This window comes from Eumetopias jubatus, unplaced genomic scaffold, assembly GCF_037043125.1.
Source record: "Eumetopias jubatus isolate StellerSeaLion01/CBP00866 unplaced genomic scaffold, mEumJub1_p1.0 scaffold_3, whole genome shotgun sequence".
In the NCBI taxonomy this organism is placed as follows: Eukaryota; Metazoa; Chordata; class Mammalia; order Carnivora; family Otariidae; genus Eumetopias; species Eumetopias jubatus.
Genome location: NW_028274809.1, coordinates 174,236,544 through 174,252,863, shown reverse-complemented (window position 1 = coordinate 174,252,863; position 16,320 = coordinate 174,236,544).

Genomic DNA, 16,320 nt, shown 5'->3' with positions numbered 1-16,320 from the left:
TTTTCCCACTTCTAGAATGTTGCCAATTAGCCCAGGGTGAGAAAACAGTATCTATTCATGACCCATGTTCAAAATTAGTCACTTGGCCATGCCTACGTTCAAGGGCATCAGGGCTGACTTTAAGACAGGACCTAAACATTGGGCTGTAGATGGACCGCTTGTGAAAAGTAGTAGGTATACCTCATTGGGTTCAAGTCAGTTTTTACAGTAAATTTCTTCTTTTTAAAATATTTTGTGCTCAATGAAGTATATTGACCTGAAAGCAGTGAATTATATAATCTCAGGATTATATCATTTTGACTGTAAAGGTTTTATCATTCCTAAATATCAAGTTAGAATTGCAAGTTTCCGTACTCTAAATTATTCAGTATTCATAGGAAGTATATTTTTGATCTGTTAATTCTTCAAACGTTATCTATCTGAGTTGTGTCTTCAGTGAATGTGCACATAAATTCACATAATGCAATGCTCCAAGAATGTTAAAGCCAGTCAGAAATTCTAGAGGAAGAATTATTTTTTAATAACTTGCACTTTGTCTGTGAATTCTATGAATACGTATACATGAGTGTGTGTAATTTAAATGTGGAAGTGTGACATCCTATTTTACCATTTAAATTTCAGGGAGCATGTTGCTTAATATAATTATGTAGAAATATCTTAATTAAAGGTTTTAGTGAAAATGTGTCTTAAATTTTAGTTTAATTTATGTTAGAAAATGATATTGAGTATTACTATGCATCACAACTAATGATATTACCTGGTTAAGAATAGGAAAAACTGCAAGCTCTCATAAAATTTCAAAAGCAGCGTTCTAAAATATGCAGGGAATGGTGAAATACAATTCGGAGCATCATTTAATCATCTTTGGGTTTTTAATGTAAAAGAATGGATGCATAGAAGGGAACTTGGGAGGACATGACTTTCAAGGTAATGGATTGATGATGTGAAGGTGGAGAAGAAGCAATGAGGAAAAGGAAGAGAACAAAAAGGAGGAACAGAAACACTTTTAATAAGCAAGTTAAAAAATTCCCTTTCTATTTGTTCATTTACCAACTTCCAACACGCAACTTGGAAATAGGAAGTATTAACATTTCTGAGTTATCATGGGAAGCTGAATAAAGAAGGAATTGCATAGAAAACAATGCAGAATATTTAACATAGTAGCACCAACCTAAAAGTGGATATGGTCCGTGATTTTCACAATTTTATCTATTGAACATCTCTCCCACTAAGCAGATTCAAATGTTAGCTATACATAATTAACTTCCTTCATCAGTGGTTATGTAAATGAGCTAAATTTGCATGGGCAGTGCATTCCTGCCTATGAAATGTGAGGGGCAAAAAATTCTCTCCTAATCTATGTCCAAATCCATAAATCTCCTCCTGCTCCACCTTGGTTAGTCAGACCATCCACCAAACCAATAGTCACAGCAGATATATTATTTTGACCCATGTACCTCTTCACTAGTAATCCATTAGGTCAATAAGTATTTATGACACAAATATTTTATGGAGAATACTCAATGAAACATTGTACCAAACAAGATTGGTACATCCTGCCAAATAAATAGATGTGCCATCTGCTTTCTGAAACCTGTCTTTTGATGCTTATAGAAGAGAAAAAATACTCAAGTGAGGCAAACCCTCTCTGGGCATATTAAGAGCACTGTACCTGATGGCCAATTATCTTGTCCATTTATTCACATCACCCAATTCATTACATACCAAGCATGTGCCAGGGACTGTGTTCAGCCCTAAGAATGTAAAAATTAAAATGCATATCTCACATCCTGCTCTCAAGAAAAGTTTAGTGTTTGATGTTTATTTAATACAGTGAGTCCATAGGAAAAGGAACTCTTACATTAGTGAGGGGGGTTAAAAAAAACCTTCATAAAGATGATAGCATTGGACTAAGAAAAGGGATGAATTTATAGGCAAATGACACAATATGTATTGAACTGTGTGATATAAAAGAGCCTAGCAAGTTCAGAAAAGAAGGAATCACTTATATTTTGAAAATAAAATTAAAGAGAGAAGATGTAATTGCAGGAGATTAAGAGCAAGATCCTGAAAGTTTTCTATGCAAAAACTCAGATATTGGGAATTATTGGTACGTGGAAGAGAAAGGATTTGACATTCCCCTTAAAATTCTTCTCTAGTGACTCTTTTCTATATCAGTTCTGTCTGAGACAGACTGAGCTACTAAGAGAAAAAAAGTGTTTAATTTAAGAGTCCAATTTTATAGAACACTCAGTAACAGAGTTATAGTAAATCATAACATATATGGGTGTGTAGCTACAAGGTGGACTGTGAGCTGATGACTAAAATTGATGTCTCGACTTATTTATTGTAGTCGAATAAATCATCATGGGTGAGAACAATTAGAGGAAGCATATAAGATAGTCTTTCTTCATCTATATTTTTAAAGTTTTATTGAGATATAATTTATATACAACAAACTGCACTTACTTAAGTGTAAAATTTTAAGCATTTCGACGTATGTATCAAATGTAGTTGAGTGAAGCCATCACCACAATAAAGAAAATGAATGTGCCTATCAACCTCAAAAGTTTCTTGGTGAGCCTTTGTAATTTTTCCCATCATGCCCTTCAGATTCTCTCCTTCCCTCTCCAGCCAACAATTTGTTTTCTGTCACTATATATTAGTGTGTATTTTCTAGAATTTCACATAAATGGAAACAAATAGAATGTACTCCCCTTTGTTTAGCTTCTTTGATGCAGCATAATTATTTAAGAGTAATCCATGTTGTAACTTGTATCAATACTTCATTTTGTATTTGTTCAATAGCATTCCATTGCATAGATATGGAATATTTTGTTTACCCAACTGTTGATGGGCTTTCTAGTTTTAGACTATTTCAAATAAAGTTCCTAATAGTATTAATATACAAATATCTGTACAGACATATGTTTCCATTTCTTTTGTATAAATTCCTAGGAGTGGAATGGATGGATCATAGCGTAGGAATATGTGTACCAAACTTTATAAAGGTAAGTTAATCAAGAAAGTGCCATGTTGGTGTAAAAATAAATAAATAGTCCATAAATAAATAAATAGACCCACAGATATATACATGGGCAACTAATTTTTAACAAAAGTAAAAAGCCAATTTTCATGCAGGAAGGGTAGGATTTCTAACAAATATCTCTGGGCAACTTGTGTTTTCTATTTACTTTTTAGAATATTTTCTGGATACTACACCTAAACATAAAACATAAATCATTAAACTTAGAGAAAAAATTGACTGGAGCAAAACATTTATACCTTGGGATTACAAAGATATATATATTTTTTATAAAGATTTATTTATTTATTAGAGAGAGAGGGAGAGAGCACCCACGCAAGTGGGGGGAGGTACAGAAGGAGTGATTCTTTCAAGCAGACTCCACCCCGAGCATGGGGCTTGATCCCACCACCCTGAGATGATGACTGACACAAAACCAAGAGTGAGATGCTTAATCAACTGAGCCCCACAAAGATGTATTAAATACAATGCTAAAAGCACACTATAAAAGAACCAAGTGATAAATTTGACTTAATCAAAATTAAAACTTTTTGCCCTTCTAAAGATAATGTTAAGAGAATGAAAACAAAAGACACAGGGAAATATTGGCAAACCGTATATCTGATAAAGACCTTTATTTATAACATATAAAGAATTCATAAAACTCAATAAAAGAGTATTCCTCTATATAAAATGTGCTATATTTGAACAGATACTTCAATATAGAAGATGTGATCACCCTGGTGGGCCATGTTGATAATGGGGCAGGCTAAGATTGCGTGAAGGCAGATGGTATATGGGAAATCTCTTTACTTTCCCTTCAATTGTTCTAGGAACATAAAATTGTACTAAAAATAAAGAAAAAAGATGTGATGAAAGAAAAAAACACAAGATAAGGTTCTACTGATAGGTGAATGGATAAAGAAGATGTGGTATATTTATACAATGGAATGTTACTCATCTATAAAAAAGAATGAGATCTTGCCATTTGTACAAGGATGGCCCTACAGGGTATTATGATAAGTAAAATAAGTCATAAGTCAAATATGACAGAGAAAGATAAATTCCATATAATTTCACATTTATGTGGAATCTAAGAAAACAAACAAAACAACAGGCAAAGCGAAACTGCAACAAACTCATAGATACACGAACTGTTGGTTACCACCAAGGGGAGAGATTTGCAGGGGTGGGTGGACTGGGTGAAATAGGTGAAGGGGACAAAGAGGTACAAATTTCCAGTTATAAACTGGGTGGCTCGGTTGGCTAAGCATCTTCTTTTGTCTCAGTCATGATTCTGGGGTCCTGGGATGGAGTCCTGCATTGGGCTCCTTGCTCAGCGGGGAGCCTGCTTCTCCCTCTGCCTGCCACTCCCCTTGTTTTTGCTCTCTCTCCCTTACTGACAAATAAATAAATAAAATCTTTTAAAAAAGTATGTAAGTCATAGGGATATAATGCACAGCATAGGGAATATAGTCAATAATATTGTAATAATGTATGGTGACCAATGAAGATCATGAAGATCATTTCATAATGTATAAAATATTCAATCACTATGATGTACACCTGAAGTTAATAGGATATTTTATATCAATTAGACTTCAACAAAAAATGCTGAAAACATACAGTTTAAGAAAATGCAAATTAAAAGGAAAATGTGATATTACTACACACCTCTTAGAATGGCTAAAATTTAAAAGCCTGGCAATAACAACCATTGGTGAGGATGTGGACGAACTTATACTTTCCTATACTAGTGATAACAAATGTAAAATAATACAACCAACTTTGGAAAGCAGTTTGGCAGTTTCTTTATTTTTTTAATTTTTTATTGTTATTTAAATCACCATATATTACATCATTAGTTTTTGATGTAGTGTTCCGTGATTCATTGTTTGTGCATAACACCCAGTGCTCCATGCAGAATGTGCCCTCTTTAATACCCATCACCAGGCTAACCCATCCCCTACCCTCCTCCCCTCTAGAACCCTCAGTTTGTTTTTCAGAGTCCATCGTCTCTCATGGTTCATCTCCCCCTCTGACTTACTCCCCTTCATTCTTCCCCTCCTGCTATCTTCTTCTTTTTCTTTTTTCTTAACATATGTTGCATTATTTGTTTCAGAAGTACAGATCTGTGATTCAACAGTCTTGCACAATTCACAGCGGTCACCATAGCACATACCCTCCCCAATGTCTATCACCCAGCCACCCCATCCCTCCCACCCCCCACTGCTCCAGCAACCCTCAGTTTGTTTCCTGAGATTAAGAATTCCTCATATCAGTGAGGTCATATGACACATATCTTTCTCTGATTGACTTATTTCACTCAGCATAACACCCTCCAGTTCCATCCATGTCGTTGCAAATGGCAAGATCTCCTTCCTTTTGATGGCTGCATAATATTCCATTGTGTATATATACCACCTCTTCTTTATCCATTCATCTGTCGATGGACATCTTGGCTCTTTCCACAGTTTGGCTATTGTGGACATTGCTGCTATAAACATTGGGGTGCATGTACCCCTTTGGATCCCTACATTTGTATCTTTGTGGTAAATACCCAGTAGTGCAATTGCTGGATCGTATGGTAGCTCTATTTTCAACTCTTGGAAGAACCTCCATACTGTTTTCCAGAGTGGCTGCACCAGCTTGCATTCCCACCAACAGTGTAGGAGGGTTCCCCTTTCTCCACATCCCTGAGTTTGGCTGTTTCTGTTTAAAAAAAAAAATCCATATTTTTGGGGCTCCTTGGTGGTTCAGTTGCTAGGCATCTGCCTTCGGCTCAGGTCATCATCTGGGGTCCTGGGATCGAGCCCTGCATCGGGCCCCCTGCTTGTTGGGAAGCCTGCTTCTCCCACTCCTCCTGCTTGTGTTCCCTCTCTCGCTGTCTCTCTCTCCCTCTCTGTCAAATAAATAAATAAAATCTTTTAAAAAAAATCCGTGTTCTTCTTTGATAAAGTGAAATGTTTTTGGCATTCTTAACATAATTTATTTTTCAGTGGGTTTGAATTATGTGATAAAAATATGAAAAAATGATTCAGGGTTCTGCGTGGCTTACAAACTTTCTGTATCTCTTTTGTGATATAGCCCAATTATTGAGAAAAAGCATATCTCACTCACCGGAGTAGAGACAGAAGTGTAGAAGATTAATACACAAAACTTACCAGTTTGGGTGAGAAAAGGACACTGTACAGCCAGTCCAAGTATCTGATTATATTAAAGGACAGTTACCAGAAATTTTAAGTACACACTAACAAGATACATTATGTGGGTTGAAGTATCAATTCCAGATTTCCTGAACTCATGCCCTTAGTCAAGTTTCTGAGGAATTTTGTGCTGCAATTTTATCCTTACAAAACAAGGAAATGGTGTCACCTAGCTCACTGGTTTGTTTTAAAGATGAAATGATTTAGTACACAGAAATATTTATATGCAATCATTCCTACTGTAAAGATTCAGCAGATAACAGTGCCTATGACTTCCAACAGATAGAAGTCACTCAGAAACTAATTTGACTTATCAATTATTTCCTAGACTGTGGAAGAGAAGAGTAACAACATTGGGCATTAGTCTACCTGGGCTGTCACAGCAAAAAATCACAGACTACGTGACTTAAAAGACAGAAATTTATTTCTCACAGTTCTGGAGACTTCTAAGGAGTAACAAAATCCACACTTTTCTATAATAATTTTTGAGATTTATTTTGCTCAATAAAATGTCAGTATGCCCTTATGTATTTTCTTTAATCCTTCAATTTTTTTGATCCTTGTCAAACAAATGTCCTCCCATGTACCATGAACCTATTTTCATTACCATTCTTCTTAAAATAGAGATCTTATTGAAACCCATCTCCTTTTCATGGAACATTGTCTTCACATAGAGAAACTCACACTCCATCCTTAATTTAACATTACCTTCAATTTCTACCTCTTTATAACACATTATATTACTATTTTTTAGGTTTCCTCAATGAAAAACATATTGTCCAAATTGTTCGTATTGAAGCCAACAATAAGTTTAAGGAAGCAAGAGAATACATCAAACTTTTCTTAAATATTTTGTGCCTCTGGGATTTCTGATTCAATTTGAATATAAGTCTATAGGGAGACAATTATGAACATAGAAGTAGAAGTAATATATATTAAAAACATGATAGAAAATATGATAAATATTTACTAGTTTTATTTAAGTGATATTTAAGCCACAAAAGTGAGGGGCGAAAACCAAAAAAGTAACCCTAACTGCTATTTATTTGTTTGTTTGTTTGTTTATTTATTTTTAAAGATATATTTATTTATTTGAGAGAGAGAGGTGTGTGAGCAGGAGGAGGGGTAAAGAGAGAGGGAGAGAATCCTTAGCAGATTTCCCATTGACTGTGGAGACCAGGGCTCAATCTCACCACCCTCAGATCACGACCTGAGCTGAAATCCCAAGTCATCTGCCCCTTAACGTACTGAGCCACCCGGGAGCCCCCTCTAACTGCTATTTATAAAGACTCTCAAATGTTCTAGTTCAAGCTAGAGACATAATAATTTTTTTCAAAATACGTACTGTTTTTATCTACATATGAAAACCAAGAAACAGTAACTTTAGAACTAAGAAAATATTTTGAAAATTATGTCAATAGAATCCTCAAATTCCAATGAAATTATAAGAAAAAATTGACAACAGAAATTTGTTTTGTATCCAATCATGTGGAACAGGGTATCAACCTATGTTTTATGTTTTAATGATATCTTAAGAAACATTCATTTTATTACATTTTGTACCCAAACAAGGTAATTCTTGAGAATTTCACTACAACTTTGTGTAGTGGGATCCATCATAAAATCAATTAAATTGTAACTAGAAGCAAATAAAAGACATACTGAACTTCGTTCACTCCCTGCCTCCATGCTTGGGAAATTACACATAAAACATGGAAATAAATTTGTTGTGTTTACAAAATCTTATTCAAAACAGGACCTGAGAGAAGCTTTCTAGAGTTTGCTGTTGTATGGAAATTGTATGCTTAATGTTATTTGAGAAATTATTACTTCATAGGTCATAGAGAAATATATGGACTTTAAAACAACAAGTAGAAAAGTAAATAAATAAATCATGCATTTATCATGTCCTTTAGACATACCCTTACATATTTAAGGATAACACTGGGCAACAAGGCAAACACACAAACATACTTTTCCACGACATTTTTCCATCTTAACTAATTATACATCTACAAAAAAACCCATTTTCAAAACAGTTTGAAAGGTTCTAGGTAAACATGGGTTTGAGAGGAACTGTTCAACAGCCCTGATAACAATATTATCTCCTTTAAAATGAAATACTATAGAAGTTCTTGGGTGGGGTTCAGTCAGTTAAGCATCTGACTCTTGATTTTAGCTCAGGTCATGATCTCAGGGTGGTGAGATCGAGCCCTGAGTGGGGCTCAGCTATGAGTCTGTTTGGGAATCTCTCTCCTTCTCCCTCTGCCCCCCTAAAATAAATAAATAAATAAATAAATAAATATAAAGATTATATAAAGTACCCCATAAAATACCCTTTTTTTGCAAAAATATTATAAAAGATTATGCTTTGACTTGTTCAATAATATCATTGTGTTGCAGTTGTTTAATCTGTGTCTATTGTTTAGTTATTTAAATTATCTTTCTAGTAATGATGTACTTGCATTTTCATACATGTATCCAACAGTTATAAATAAAATTTGGGAAATGAGTGTCAATGGATCAATGCCAACACATTATATTATTGACTTGCTCTGTTTTCTGACCAAATAGTTTAATCTTCTCAGCAACTTGAGGCAATGTATCTCTGCTGATAGCCCCAGCCTCACCCTATGCTTTAGGAAAACATTTCTTGCCAATTCCACCGGAAATTAACAGACATATTGTGAAAAATACATTCTTTAACTAAACATAGAGAAAATCGCGTTCAACAAAGCAGGTTTATTTCAAACTTGAAATAGCTTTTAATTTGCTATACTGTGTTACGATACTCATAGAATGAGATTAATTAGGCAGTGTTTTACAAATTTATTAGAAAGTGAAGTCTTGCTAGATGAACTCTCATATAACTAGGCAAAATTTTGTGCCTGTACCATCCCTCAGGCAGGTGACCAACAGGACATTACTGTAGTGTATCCAGCTCCAAACTTGTGATCCAAGTTTGGTAACCGGTCCCCTCCTTCATTTCTGAATTTAAAGCTTCCCCTTCTTCCCAGTGTATGGTAATCTGATTTCTCTCTAGAATCCATGTTTTGAAGATTTGATCTTGATATATAAATAACACGAAGCCATTGACAAAGAGAGTCTTACTTTGCATTCGTCAATCCTTTTTAACCAGGTTTCTTCATGTCTAATTACAGATTGTGACTGTTAATTTTATGTGTCAACTTGACTGGGCTAAGGGATGCCCAGATAGCTGGTAAAACATTAAATCTGGGTGTGTCTGTGAGGGTGTCTCCAGAACAGATTAGTATTTGAATCAGTAGACTGAGAAAGATCACTCTCAGTAATGCAGGTGGGCATCATCCAATCGATTGAGGGCCTGAATAGAATAAAAATGCCCTTTTTTCTAAAAGGGCAAATTTCTTCCCTGCTTGAACTAAGATATCCATCTTTACCTGCCCTTGGACATCTCTGTTCCTGGTTCTCAGGTCTTCAGACTTGGACCTCTATTTACACCATTTGGCCTCCAGCTCTTGAACCTTCAGATTAAGACTGAGACATATATCATTGGCTCCCCTGATTCTCAGGCCTTTAGGATTAAACTGGAACCACCCCACTGGCTTTCCTGGGTCTCCAGCTTGCAGACACAGATCATGAGATTTCTCAGCCTCCATAACTGCATAAGCCAATCCCTCTGTATAATCTCTTTCCATATATCCATATAGATCCCATTTGTTGTTTCTCTGGAGAACCCTGGCTAACAGATCTTCCTACACATGATATATTTCTTAATATTGTCATCTTGACTATCTTCCAAGACAACAATAATTCTGCTGGAGCTCCCTCAAGCCACTTGCCCTCAGCGTTTATTACAATACAGTAGATTCTGTATTGTAATTCTACTGCCTAATTCTACTGTAATTCTACTGCCTAATTCTACTAACTCTAGTTCCTTTTTCTACCACTTCCCCCAACTATCAAAAAGCCCTTGCTTAAAATAAAATAAAGTGGTAGATTGTTTTACCTTACCCCCCAAATGAGCTATTCATTCCTTCAGTAAACATTAGTTGAACAATTATAATATGCCAGATACTTTAGGAGCTGGGAATACAGTGATAAAACAAAAGAGATTAGTATCTTTGCACTTAAAGAGCAGACATTTTAAGTGGAGAAGGACAATATAAGAAAGATAAATATAGTATATTAAAGAGTGTTATGTCCTAAAGAGAACAAAAGACATCAAGAAAGGGGATAAGATATGTTCAGGAAGTAGGTTGATATTTTAGGTAAGGTGGTCAAGGAACTCTTCGCAAAGAAGATAACTTTGCATAAAGACGAGAAAGAAACCAGGGAACCTAGTGTGCTTATCCAGATGAAAATCAGTGAAAAGGAATAACCAGTGAAGGGAGGACTTGTAAATAATGCCTAGTAACTTTCTTATGACATTTCAGTATAATGATGATAGAAAACACAGAGAAAAAACTGTCAGAGGAAAAAAAAAACGTGATTTGCTTATGAAGGAAAAGTCAAATGGAGTAACATCTAAATTCTTTCTGAACTGTCCCTCTTACTTTTGGTTGTTTTTGTTTATCTGCTGTGTTTCATCTTTTGTTTCCACCTAGTTCTTCTCTTTCATACTGCTGTTTTCTTCAATAGCCTTGAGATCCCTGTGAAATATTTTTCCCTGAATTTGTGAGCTGACTTTGACGATAGTATACTTGGCAGTGGGGGAAGGTTGTTGATGGACGGACTGCATCTCAGGAGGAGTAAGGAAAAGAGGGTAGGTGAGTCAGACCCATCCGCCTCCATTCCACCACCAAATAAGGAAGGTTTTACTCTGGCTTCTATGCTTACCATACAAAAAAAAAAAAAAGTCTCCCAGAAATATCACGAAATAACTTTGAGTTATTTTTATTTCCTCCAAAGGGCAATGATGTAAATCCAGATTGTGTGTGTGTGTGTGTGTGTGTGTGTGTGTGTGTGTGTGTGTTGTTTGTGTGCCAAGGAGAGGGGGTCATGGTGAATGGTGTAGCCATATCGCAGTCAAATTATTAAGGAATTTTTGTTTTGGACATTTCTGAAGAATTTCTCAGGAAGAATCATTCCTATAACATCTCCTTTGTTTTCTGGGATGTGGCTACATCCATTCAGTTCTGTCCATCTGTATCTTTCTATCAAGCTTTCCCTTTTCCTAATATTTTGTCAAAATCTTTGGACCATAGATCACTTTCCACTCAATCATTTCTAAGACAACAGAAATTCAAACCCCTCTTTCATTTCTGTTGTCATTTAGATAAACCTTCAGAGGAAGATTGTTCTGTTGGTGAAGAGGGTTTCCTGACCCTAAATAGTACAAGATGGCCAAATACACCACACATAACCCTGGGAAGATGCAGTCAGTAACAGTTTATTAGTCACATATATTTACAGCCCAAGGGAGGAGGACACCATGTGCAATGCAAGGCTCCAGAGGGGTTGCATTAAGGAGCAGAATTAAACAGACAGGGCTTTTAAGGAGGGCCTTGGGGGCGTCTGGGTGGCTCAGTCATTAAGTGTCTGCCTTCAGCTCAGGTCATGATCCCAGGGTCCTGGGATTGAGCCCTGCATCAGGCTCCCTGCTCGGCGGGAAGCCTGCTTCTCCCTCTCCCACTCCCCCTGCTTGCGTTCCCTCTCCCGCTGTGTCTCTCTCTATCAAATAAATAAATAAAATCTTAAAGAAAAAAAAAAAAAGGTGGGCCTTGTATTAATGGGAAGGAGAGGTACCATCTATTTCCTACAGGAGAATATAACTGACTTGTTGAATAGTTTCTTGGGCTGTTAGGAAGGTTGAGGACCAGATGGGGTGCAAGTGCTCCCACTGATAGGGGAACTAGCTGGATGGGGAGACTTTCCTGAGGGGTGCGGGTAGATCTGTTGGAAAAAGGACTTAGACTTAAGCCTTTGGATCCTGTGAGGCTCAGAGGTGAAGGCGGCACATGGAATTCTGGGCCTTGCAATGCACAGAAGCTCTATTTACTACCTTGGACAGAAACCCATCATTTTTTTCAACTTGCACACATTTATACCTGAGTTTGTAGCACGTGAGATGATGTAGTTCCTGTTTTTTTGACTTTACTTACTTGTAACTGAAACTGCTGTTCTTTCTCTGTTTATATGTATAATCTTTTTCTGCAAAATTACCTATTTGTGTTCTATTGTGACAAGATACTTTTCAGTCTAAACTGAAACTTAATTTTTTCATCTATCTTTTGAATGATCTGTCTCTTTCTGATTATCTTTTGACTCTTTCTGTTCGCCAAGATCTTGGCTTTGCTCTCCTGTCTTTTCACTCTGTTTATTCTTCTGAGTAACTGTTTTCTTCTTTTCTTGTTTCAGTTAGCAACAAATGCTGAAAATTCCCAAATCTTTAATTCAACTCTTCTCAAAGTTATACTCACCTTTACACTAGATATTTACAATTTCTTTTCTCACAGTTTCATCAAAAACAGCATTTATAAAACTAAAAGGGTCTTTCTTTGCAAACAGTATTTGTCACTGAGGAGTCAGGCTCCTCGTGGTTAAAACCTATGTGTGATTTTTCAGGTCTGCTCACAGGCAATACAGCCACCTTTCCCTGCAGGCCTCAGGAGAAGCTGCCCTCGCCACACCAGGTGGGGGACACAGCCCAAGCACTAGAGTCACCGAAGAAGATTGTTGCCAAAGACTCAGGTCCCCCTGGCCCTTCATGTTCCTTGCATATTTGCGTTGGTAGCTGAGGTACCATCATTCCTAGGTCACTTTATCTGAGGCTTTGGTCAGAGGTCTTCTTGGGGAACCTTTGCTGAGGCCTCTTACAAAGGGAGTAAGGAGGAGCCTTGAACGTGAAACTAGACAGGTTACCCCACTTTGACTCATCTCCCAGTGCTTTCCTGCTCTGAGCCCTTCCCCACCTTCTCCCCTTCACCTCTGGGTCCATAAGCCTGCCAAAGCCTTTTGTTCGAGCTCCTCCAAAATCGGAAGTCTCCTATGTCCCTGCTGACCCACCTGACCCTCCACTGCTGTGCTGCTTCCTGGGGGAAGATGGGGGGGTGTCAGTGCTTTCTCTGGCTTTAACCTCTTGCTCACACCCTTTCATTTTGGGCCTTTGGCTTTAATGGATTACTTCAACATTTGACAACTCAGTTTTCTCTCTCCCAGATCAGCTGAGTTCCTAAGAGTCACCTTTACTACATTTTATGCACCATCATATGTTTTCACTGAAGTTATACACTAGGAGATATATTTGACTATGTCGTAAATGCATACTACCCACTACCGAGTGATCCAGCCCTGTCCACTTGGCTTCCAAAAATTGTATATATTATATATTATTATATATATTATATATTATTATATATATTATTATACTATATATATATATAGTGTATATTTCCTCTTAAGCACATCAAGAACAACTTAAGTTCAGTCTTCAACTTATACCACCTGGCCCCTTGCAAAGAGATATTAAATGCAGCGGAATTACCTACAAATCTGTCTTCTTTACTGCAGCCACAGTAACAAAACTCAAAATGCAAAACCCATCATTCATCCTCTCACCCACCCAAATCACTGCGGTGGGGTAAAGTCTTAGCTTATCACTACGGTTTTGGTATTTTTATCCTTCCATGACTCATCAGTCTCTTCCATTTACTTTATTCTCCAGAAGCACTAAAATTCTTCGATAGCTATAATGTATTTTTTAAATTATACGTATCTGCTTTTTCAATTTTGCCTCTGTGGCCATACTCATACTACCCAATGCCTTGGAATATTGAACTACCTTTTTCCTCAAAAGAAATCATTTTACATATCAGGTCACCAAGAAAACTTCCATGATTTCTCTTGTGTAAAGCAAACCAGAGTGATCACCAGCAAGAGACTCTTGGTTCAAGTGAGGACTTGCTGGCAGGAGGATCAGCAGGATCACCTCTGGAGAAGGTGCAACCCCACCAAAACCTTGAAATGTATTTCTAACTTCTGGCATCCAGGACTGTGGGAGAATAAATTTCTGTTGTTCTAAGCCACCACATATGTGGTAATTTGCTACAATGGCAATGGGAAAATAATACAGATTTCTTGGCCAAATTCAATCAAATGCTTAGTGAATTGGATTGGGTGCAGCCAGCAAGCTAAAAATGATTTTTATACATTAAAATCGTTGAAAAAAATCGCATGAAGAATATTCTGAGACATATAAAAATTGATTGAAATTCAAATTTACGTCCATAAATTGTTTTATTGGAACACATCCAGGCTCACTCACTCATTGTCTGTAAAGCTGAGTGGCTGTCATGGAGAAAGTATGGCTGCAAAGCTGAAAATATTTATTAGGCATTTAACACAACATGTTTGTTAAACCCTCTCCTGGATTCTTTTATAATTATCATTTATGTCATCTCCTCCATTAAATTATGAACTCCTTGAGGATTGAGACTTTACAAGTAGTCCAAGTTAAATGAATATTTAAAGACTCAATGAAAATTTCACCTTTTTGCTCTCTTAAATATAAAATTTTGCATAACAGCTACTCATGTACCAAAGTATCTCTAAGTATTAGTTATAGTTTTTCCTAATTTTAAGGCCTTGCTATTTTCATCTTTCATAAATGATAGAGATAATTAAAAATGATGAGATTACTTGGGGTAAAATCTTTAATATTATGGTACAGTAGGGATCAAAATGTTTTACAATAGTTGAATTTTGAGATATTTAAAAGAGCACCATGTTCATAATGAGAAAATGAATGAAAATAAAAAATAAATATGGGAGATCTTTAAAAGACAACAACAGTAGGAAAAATGACATTGCTTCCATACATTAAGATTCTTTTTTATTTTTAAAAAATATTTTGTTTATTTGAGAGAAAGAGTAAGAGAAAGAGCACTAGCAGGGGATTTTTTTAATTATAAATAAATTGCATTTGAAGACCACAATTTTCAATAAAATATTGATTTTAAATTTGAATTGAAGATATTTATTAAATATTTAGATTTTCAAATGTGGAGGGAGACAAGCTAATTAAAGATAAAAGAGCACAAAATATTAGCCAACATACAATATTGTCACTTAATATGTGCTTTAAAGTTTTAAAGTTTACATTCTTATGTTATATATGCTTTACTGTTAATTGACTTTTCCTAAATAACAAACTTCTTGGTAGTTATTGAAGTACATATTCTCAAACGTCGTGAAACCCTGGAGAACACTGAGAAAATTTTCTCATAAGATAAAGCAATTTCTGAAATCAGCATAAAACCAAGCTTTGTACTTTATCAGCTTATGAAGTTTAAAGGTTATGCTAATGCAAAATGGGTAGTCATTTTTATAAAAGACTTCTGGAGAGGAAAAAAAAAAAAAAGCCAAACTCTGCTCCATCAGAAGAAATGATGAGGAATTAAAAAACTTTAAATTAATATTGTCTTAGTAGTTCCTGAGTTTAAGATTAACATTAAACTATTGAATTTAGAGAACTATAAGAATAATTTTGTTGTTCATCTGCTCAAAAAGCAAATTGTGCTGTGCAAAATTCTGTAAGGGAATATGTATTGAATTCTCAATTAGTTTTTTAATATATTACCTCTTCTTTTACGACAGTACAAAGAGTCTTTTCTTGTTCCTAGAAAATGTATTATATTTGCACTTGAAAGGGGCGGGGGCCATTTTCTGCCCTTAGTCAAGCCGATTTGCTCAAGAACACTGAGAAGTTGACTTTGGAGGGATATAACCCAGAGACTAGAAAAGGCACTAGGGGTGGTCCTCTCTTCATTTTACATGTAGCACTTCCCATTTTCCTTCTTATCTCTACCCTATCATATTGCATGTACTCACAGTTAATTAATACAAAACCAAGTCTGTGTATCCATTTCTCAAGAAACAGGTATGATGTAACTGTTACGCTAGTAACCAGCTCTAATATTGTTTAGATTTTCAATAAGGCTACAGTTTATTGTAGGGAACAGGCACATGATAAACAGAATGGAAAATAATTTAATGAAAATTATAAATATTTATAACTTTCATAGTGTATAGAGCTTAGTCCAATGGTCCATTGTTACTTAAGCAAGACATCCTGATTCAAATTCCAGCCAGAACAGTTGAGATACATAC